This window comes from Macrobrachium rosenbergii, chromosome 53 (assembly GCF_040412425.1).
Source record: "Macrobrachium rosenbergii isolate ZJJX-2024 chromosome 53, ASM4041242v1, whole genome shotgun sequence".
Taxonomy (NCBI): domain Eukaryota; kingdom Metazoa; phylum Arthropoda; class Malacostraca; order Decapoda; family Palaemonidae; genus Macrobrachium; species Macrobrachium rosenbergii.
This window is the reverse complement of record NC_089793.1, coordinates 38,046,952-38,056,951: the sequence shown is the minus strand read 5'-3', so window position 1 is coordinate 38,056,951 and position 10,000 is coordinate 38,046,952.

Here is a 10,000-nt window from a genome sequence, read left to right as displayed (position 1 = left end):
TAATAATAATAATAAAGAGCCCCTCAAAACAATTCTTATTTAATGTTGAAATTAAATCCTAATCTTAGCCAACACTGCTTAATCCAACAACTGTCACCCAATTTAGATACACCTGCAATGAGATATAGTGGACACATAGCCAGTAAGATAAAGAAAACGTGTTTATTATGAAATAAATGATCATTTCCAGAGCTCACATGGTTTTCAAGTTGATACCATAATTCTTTGCACCGTAAGGAGTAAATATTTTTCTTGTAAAAAGTGAATTTGAAGAAAGTAATCCTGAGCTACAAAAGCTTTAAGGAGATAATTATACTCTCATCCACGTGATAAGCTTGAAATCTTTGTAAGATACATAATATAATGTATAATTCAAATATTTATAGTGTTAGAAAAGTGTAAATCAATAACAGCAGAAAAAGGAAATTTACCTTATTATCATTATCAAGTCTTTTCTTTCTGAATACAATTTTGACAGTTTAACCTCTGTCCACAGAAGGTTCACGTACTCTTTAACACATTTAAGTACAGAAATATACATGGTTAATCTCGACAGCAACAACAGAATGGTAGACTTTGAGAACAAATTTGCAAGCTGCCTACGCAAAATTCCAAAAAGGATATATTAATTACATTACGCCCTCTGAATAAATAATTTATACAGTAAATCAAAAGTCAGTACCATAATGTATAATCAGAATCGGCACAAATTTGAGGGGCATATCTATTACTTCGTCCTTAAAGTGATTATAGATTTCATAATATATTATTTCAGACTGTAAATAACTTTTTCAGACAAAAGAGATACTAAAACAAATTCCTGGGTGCCTAGTTTAAAATGGACCGATCTTACGCCATAAAAAGTACAGACCGAAAATTGGTATGGCTTTAAATGGAATAAGAAGCCTGGTGCGGATCCCAGAACTCTAACCGAACAACCTTGACTACAAAAATGAAAGCTGAATAAAGCGGAATTCTCTATGTTGGGCTTGTGTCTTAGTTTGGTTTAAGACGCCTTGTTTGAGAAATCATTCAGTCAAACATCTTTTCTTTTTATTTATTGTTATGAGGGCATTCCATTCTTTGGTAGCTGCTAATGATGTTAAATTAAACTTTTTTGCTTGTTTCGTGAACATTTGTGAACAGCAATATCAATAATAATAAAGAGGAACCTATCATAGCATCAAACAACAATGAAGGGCCCATCGTTACAATCTATTTTTAATCTTAGCAATAATCACACTGCTTATTCCAAAACCGTAGTATGATAATTTAGACAACATTTGCACTGAGATTAAATGGACATAGCAGACAATAAAGTGAAATAGTATTACACACTACACAAAATCATACAAAGTCCTCAAATGCAGTTTTCCTAGTTATATTTTGCATCAATATTCCTTCGGTTTTTAAGCTATTCAGAATTAAAAAGCATAATAATTTGAATATGAACAGTGCTCCGCCATGCCATTATTATGGAAGAAACTCAATTCCCACATCGATAAAAGAAGTCAGCCATGATAAACTAGACTTTGGAACGCCCTTTAACATAATACTTTATACTTTTAACGTAATTAGACTTTAATAATAGTCTAATAATAGTTACAAGCATTTGTGATAGACCTGACAAGACCAAGATTTAGTAATAAAACATTTTTTAATAAGAAATATCATACCGATGCTCGCTAAAACGATTTTCAAGTTGATACAATAATGATGTACAATGTCCTGAGTCAGTACCTTTCTAATGAAAAGTAAATTTCGAGAAAGTCATCCTGAACTGGAAAAGCTTTAATTCAAAAAATATTCATGAAAATAAGCATAAATCTCTGTATGTCCATAACACCATTACATATCTAATATAAACTAACCATACATACTGTTAGATAACAGAACAAAAAGTATCATAACCTTATTATCATTTGCCAATCTTACACCAAAATATTTGGAGATGTATCCCGTGTAAATGAACTTATATAGCAAGTAACAAAGAGAACGCTGGTAATTACAAGGACCTATCAATTAATGTGAGTGCCAAATGAAAATACCTGTAAAGATAATAAATTGATACAATCTAAGTAATTGCGATTGTCTTTGCATACAAATATTTGCCTACCATGGTCCTTATTATTTTGATTACTAAACAGTTTACCTACTACGATGTACATGTTAAAATGGCCTACTAAATCAAGCAATCTGGAGGATTGAAAATCTATTCTTTACCATGATTTAGATTCTTGATAAGGGACTATTTCTAAAATCACTTGCAATACATTTCATATGAATTTTTAGAGCATGGACGGTTCACAAACATAGCCATTTAAAAGCTTTCAAGAAAATTTTTATATAAAACTTGGAAACTCCATAGCGTGGAGGTTTCAAAATACAACAGCTACGAAATTGCATAAGCTAAATTACGAGAGGCGGCTGAGTTGTACACTAGAAGGCTTAAAAATTTTGAACACTAGTGACTAGAAAGAAAGTTACCGGTATTCTTTAAAATAAAAAAGCACTAAAAACATTCAAACAGAAATCTCTTGTAATTCAGAGACAAGCGTTCACTGTCTAGAGCTACAATGAAGTTTCAAGCGAGGTTGCAAAAGGTTTGAAAAGTCAGCCAACATAAGATATCACCATCTAGTCAATTTGTCTCTATCAACAAATTCAACGAAAATCGTCCTCACAAAGGGCTGGGACAACTTCATTTACCGATGTCTAGATAAAGCATCAAGCCAAGAGTACCGAACAGCAAATATCTGGGACTCCTCCCTACAAAAAAAAAAAAAAAATTATCTAGGCAAAATCCCTTAAATGGAAACAGCTTCTTAACCATGAGGGAGACAGACAAATAACTAAGGCTGACAATAAGAATTTACGAACGCTAACTGAATGTGATTTCTGTAAGCAGATATTAGTCACTATGGATATCAAAAGGCTGATTTCAAGAATATGTTACCCACTTATATATTTAACGAATACTTTTTTTAATTTTTAAAGATTAGGTATCGAATCCACATGACCTTCAGCAACACGCACCATAGTTTTATCAGTGACAATCTACGAATATAAGTGCGAATGTATTCCAATAATAAATTTTTTTATATACTTTTTTTATCATGGATAAGACTTTGGTACCAAGGATTTTCAGCAATAAAAATATTTTCATATACTTTTCTTAAAATGGATAATGCGTAGGTCCATGCGACCACACTGATAAGAATAGTAACATGTCCTATATTTTGTATAAAAAGTAAAAAGGATGTAATAATTTACAGAACAGTTTATATACAGGTAGACCAGCCTAAATGACCAGTCCAAAAAGGACGAAGAGCAAGGGAAAGCAAGAAAGACCAATTTAAAGGAATTAGTCCAGGGAAAACCAGTTACAAAAGACTTAGTTCAAGAAGGACCAGAAGCAAGGGCTAGTCCACGGAAGACCAACTGAAAAGGACTAGTTCAAGGAAGACAATAGAAAGGGACAAGTCTAAGGAAGATCAACTGGAAGGGACTAGTCCAAAGAAGACCAATTACAAGAGAAGAAGACCAATTACAAGAGACTGAGTCCAAGAAAGCCAGAAGCAAGGGGCTAGTCTAAGGAAGACCCACTGAAAGAGACTAGTCCATGGAAGACCAACTGAAAGAGACTAATCTAAGGAGGACCAACTGACTGGGACTAGTTCAAGGAAGACCGGCTGAAAGGGACTTGTCCAAGGAAGACCAATAACAACAGACTTAGTCCTAGAAGGATCGGAAGCAGGACTAGTCCAAGGAAGACTAATTGTAAGGGACTAGTCCAAGGAAGACAACTGAAAGGGACTAGTCCAACGAGGACTAAATGAAAGGGACTAGTCCAATGAAGATCAATTGCAAGAGACTTCGCCCAAGGAGGACCAAGAGCAAGGGACCATCCAACGATGTGAAGACCAGTCAAAGGATGACCTGTCAATAGGGGATCATACGCAGACCTACTTTTAAGTATGGATAGCAACAGAACTCTTCATAAAACTGTTTTCGGAATAAGTTATGAACCCATAATGTTATAGCCGACTTTCTTGAGAATATTCAGGTAGACTTACTTTCCGGTCATGTGATTTAGAAGCGTTTTTACATATTCGAATTTCGGTTATTTAATATATTTCATATTTTCTTTATTCCTAAATGAATATTCCACTTTCGGTTCTGACTGATGGAAAATATAAAGACCAGATTCAAACAGGTATGGACGAAAGCCGTCTACAAAGGAATAAATTGAAATGAACTTTGGGAAACAAAACCCTTTTGTAAGATATCGGGCAAGGTGCTAGTATGCCAAAATATTTTCATTACAATAAATTTTAAAAACCAGTACAGTATATTGTAAAGATTTACCTATTCAGGGCTGAGACTTTAAATGCTCTTTGTCATTTTTTATGGGCTTATACCTTGAGTGCTCTGTCATTTTTTAGTTTTCTGTAAAAGAAAACTGTTGAGATGGCTATTTGTCTGTCCGTCCGCTCTTTTTCTGTCCGCCCTCAGATCTTAAAAAACCACTGAGACTAGGAACCTGCAAATTGGTATGTTGATCATCCACCCTCCAATCATCAAACATACCAGATTGCAGCCCTCTGGCCTCAGCAGTTTTGATTTCATTTAAGGCTAAAGTTAGCCATGGTCGTGCGTGTGGCACCACTATAGGTGCCAACAACACAGGCCTCCACGGTGCCGTGGCTGACAGTTTCATGGGCCGCAGCTGAGAGTTTCATGAGTCGTGGCTGAGTGTTTCTTCGGCACATTTTTTTTTTTCTTTATATAACTCGACAGTTTAACTATGGCATGGGCAACGCAACTGAATTTTGTGGTGATATATGCTCCATGCTTCAACACCCGGTCGGTTGATACATACCGTGCTGACGAATTTCTGCAAATCAGCGTTGCAAGAATTAGAATTATAATCTATATATAAATGATGTAACTTTACACATTATTAAAACATGAATATGATAAAACTATGATCAAACAGAAATGTGAACTTTGCCTGATACATGCTATAAATATATAAGTTCACTGGATACATGCCATAAATATATATATGTATATATGTATATATGTATATATATATATATATATATATATATATATATATATATATATATATATATATATTATATCTAATGTATGTATATATATATATATATATATATATATAATATATATATATATATATATATATATATATTATATATATATTTATATATATATATATATATATATATATATATATATATATATATATATATATATATATATTTATAGCAAAAGTTCACATTTCTGTTTGATCATAGATTTATTATATCCATGTTTGCGCATGTATAAAGTTACATACAGCATTTATATGTAGGATGCCACATAAAAATATTGTAGTTGGCATTTATGATTATAAATCCTGCAACACTAATTGGTAGAAATTCGTCAGTCGCTTCATTTATCAACCGACCGGGTGTTGAAGCACTGGAGCACATTCACCACAAAATTTAGTTAAGTTGCCTATGGCATAGTTAAACGGTCGAGTTATATAAAAACATGTAAAAAATGGTGAAGATATGCTGATGACATGTATTTATCCATGGAACGAAAAATAGAAATACCTAGATAGTTAAATGAATCGGTTTCCTTAATAAATTTCAGTAGGCAAGGAAATGAAAAATGACGGTATCTCACCCTTTTTCAATTGCTTAAAACACAACAGTAATGTTTTAAAATCTAGTCCATACAGAAAACCTGCCAATAATTCCACTTATATACATTTTATTGTGGCTAAAGTAATACAGTGAACAAATCAGCCTTTACATCTCTGCCCCTAAGACCACTGCGTATTTGTAGCCCCAATTGTATTAATGAAGAGAGAGATATAATTACTGTAGAAACGCAGACAAGACATTCAAATAATCCTGATTCTGTGCTAGGGCACTAAGAGCGGGAAGAAGGACTTTTAATTTAACAGCAAGGAAATTTACAGCATTAAAAACCTGCTTGTACTGAGTATAGTTATAATTTATAAGACGGTCCCCATCTTCATAGCTTAATAATTATATAACATTTAAATGCAGTAATACAATGAAGCAGGAATTAAAAATAACTCTCCGACAATACTAAAGGATGTGTATGAAATCCCGAGCAAGTATTGTGACATGTTTTATATTAATCAAAATTGAAAATAGAATAGAAGGGCATGAAGAGCTATTATATTAAATGTAAATATGTAAAATATATAGATCTTAGGGGAGGTAATTGCACGGGCCTATAGCAAAGTGTGATTTCCTGAAAGAAACAACATTTGTCAATTCGACCTCAAAGCTGATGGTTTACTGCTTCTCTCTCCACTCCTTCATACCCAACATGAGGTAGGAATATTATTTTCTAGCTTCAGCAATTTGTTAATTTTCACCAGCATATGTGTTATGAAATTTCATACTATCTATAGGTTATTTTGAAGAAGGCTCAGAAACACTAAAGACTAAATCAGTAATGATGTATTCCTTGCATTTCAGTTTTCTTGTGGTACAAAATGCTTCTATATATACATATATATTATACATTATATATATATATATATATTATATATATATATATATATATATATATATATATATATATATATATATATATATATATATATATATATATATATATATATATATATATATATATTATATTATATATATAATATATAATATATATATATATATATATATATATATATATATATATTATATTTATATATATAATATATATATATATATATATATATATATATATATATATATATATATATATATATATATATATATATATATATATATATATATATATATATATATATATATATATATATAAGGATCTGGACCACAAGGAAAACTGAAACACAGGGAATACATCATTGGCTAGGTTTAGTCTTTAATATTTCTAAGACTTCTTCAAAATAACCTATAGATAGTGGCGGAAAATTTACAACACATATGCTAGTGAAAGTACCAACGAATCTGCAGAAGCTAGGAAAATAATATTCCTACCCCATAAGCTGGGGTGGGGGAAGGGAGGGAGAGAAGCAGTAAATTCATCAGCTTTGAGGTCGAATTCATTTAACAAATGTAGTTTCTCTCTGCAGGAAATCTCACACCTTTGCTATAGGCCCAAGTAAATAACCTTCCCTAAGATCTATATATTTTACATATTTACATCAATATAATATGTCTTCGTGCCATTCTATTCTATTTTCAATTTTGATCAATATAAAACATGTCACGATACTTGCTTGGGATTTCATACACTTCCTTTAGTATTGTCGGATAGATATTTTTAAGTGCTACTACATTGTATTGCTGTACTTAAATGTTATGTAGCTATTAAGCTATGAAGATGGGGACTGTCTTAGAAAATATAATTGTACTGCAGTACAAGCAGGCTTTTAGTGTTGTAAATATCCTGTAGCTAAATTAAAAAAAAAAAAAACGTAAATAATGAGCCGAACTTTCTAAGGCGCAATCGAGTTTTCCGTACAGCCTCTACAGCGTATAATCAAGGCCACCGAAAACAGATCTATCTTTCTTGGTCTCGGTATAATGCTGTATGAGCCGCGGCCCATGAAACTTTAATCACGGCCCGGTGGTGGCCTGTTCTATATCGTTGCCAGAAGCACGATTATGGCTAACTTTAAGCTTAAATAAAATAAAAACTGCTAAGGCTAGAGGGCTGTAATTTGGTATGTTTGATGACTGGTGGGTGGATGATCAACATACCGAATTTGCAGTGTTCTCTAGCCTCAGTAGTTTTAAGATCTGAGGGCGGACAGAAAAAGTGCGTACAGAATAAAGTGCGTACGGGTAGACAAAGCCGGCACAATAGTTTTCTTTTACAGAAAACTAAAAAGTCCATCTTGCTGCTCTAAGCGCACTATTACATAATCAGGATTATTTGAATTACTTGTCTGTTTCTAATTATATCTACCTTTTCACCAATACACTGAGGGCTGCAAATAGGCAATGCTCTTAGGGGCAGAGATGTAAAGGCTGATTTGTTCACTTTATTACTTTGGCCAGCCACAATAAAATGTATATAAGTGGAAATATTGGCAGGTTCTCTGCATGCACTATATTTTAAAATATAACTGTTGTGTATTAAAAAATTTTAAAAAGGTGGATTACCGTCATTTTTCAAATCCTTAACTAGTGAAATTTATTAATGAAACCTTTTTATTCAACAATCCAAGTATTTATATTTTCGTTCCGCGGATAAATACGTCAAGCATATCTTCACCATGTTACACTGACTTGGATGATTTGGTTTTTACCATTCTCATCTCAAAAAATTCCATATAAAAAATTATCTGAACTGAAGATAGATTTTGCCCGTGGCAATTCCAAAACTTTGAAATTAAATTTCCTGTTAAATTCATATTTACAATCTTTAACACACATTTTAATAAATTTCATTACAGTGATCTACGCTACTGGTGGCTCTCGATGTCTGCTCTCTAAGGTATCAAATAAAAATTCTAACAGGTCGTCACCAGGTACCGTCGTGAATGTGATACAGTATCAAAAGTCACCAGCATGGAATTGATATTAATGTGTACATCATTTGTTTATCAAGAACATTACTCTTTATACTGGCATCAGAATTGTTACCAACCAGTGGGCTGAGAAAGTCAGCAACAAGGTATTTTGTTAAATTTTATGAATAGGAACTAATGAAGATAATAATTGGCCTAGCGGGAAAATTTTTTTAGTTTTTATTATTCCATACAAGTACGGTACCGATTATGAGATCACACTTAATCCTTTTCACCAGGTTTTCATTTCCTTTCAATAGTTCTTTAATTTTTTTTTTTTATCAAAATTACTGTTCGCACTGTCTATGGGATTTTTATTTAGTTCTTAGCATTTTACTCATTCAAGGACTGTTATTTTTTATATACGATCACTTTCATAAGTACATATACATACATCCATACATGATATATATATATATATATATATATATATATATATATATATATATATATATATATATATATATATATATATATATATAACGATAAAACAATTACCAATGTCTTTCTTGTACCTAACACTGAGGTACAGAGTGAAAACCAGCAAGGCGAGCTAAAAAGAAGGCTTTTGCATAAAAGTTAGGTAAAAAAGAAATTGTTCAGACGTTTGAACAAAATATTAAAGACCCAAAACTTTAATTATCGCAAATGATTCATAGATCAAAATTCGCCTATTGAATCCAGCTATTCCAATTCTAAATAAGTAAAAACTTCGCCGAAGTTTCTTCGGCGCAATCGAGTTTTCTGTACAGCGTATAATGCTACTACATGAAACTCTCAGCCGCGGCCTATGAAACTTTCAACCATGGCCTGGTGCTGGCTTGTGTTGTTGGCACCTATAGCGGTGCCAGACGCACGATCATGGCTAACTTTAACTTTAGATAAAATAAAAACTACTGAGGTTGGGGAGGCTGCAATTTGGTATGTTTGATGATTGGAGGGCGGATGATCAATATACCAATTTGCAGCCCTCTAGCCTCAGTAGTTTTCAAGATCTGGGTGGACAGAAAAAATGGTGGACGGACAGGCAAATAGCCATCTCAATAGTTTTCTTTACAGAAAAACTAAAATAAAACAGTTAAATAAATTTTCCACTAGTGTACAGACCTAATGAGGCATAATATTAAGAAATATTACAACCTGAGTGATGTTTTGGGTAAAGGACTTCTCTCCTAGATTACAGCCACAAGAAAGAGTGTAATATTTTCAAAGTAAAATGAAAACGGGAAATCAAAACGTCTTAGTAGATGAGAGTAGACACGTCTCTGATTACAACTGTGATTCAATTGTCGGATAAACAATTAATAGACGATGAATGTTAAAAAACCATTATAAAAAGGGACTATTTTCTATTTTGAAAGAGGTAATAATTTAGTTGAAGCAACACAACTATTTTATTTTAAAAATATGTAA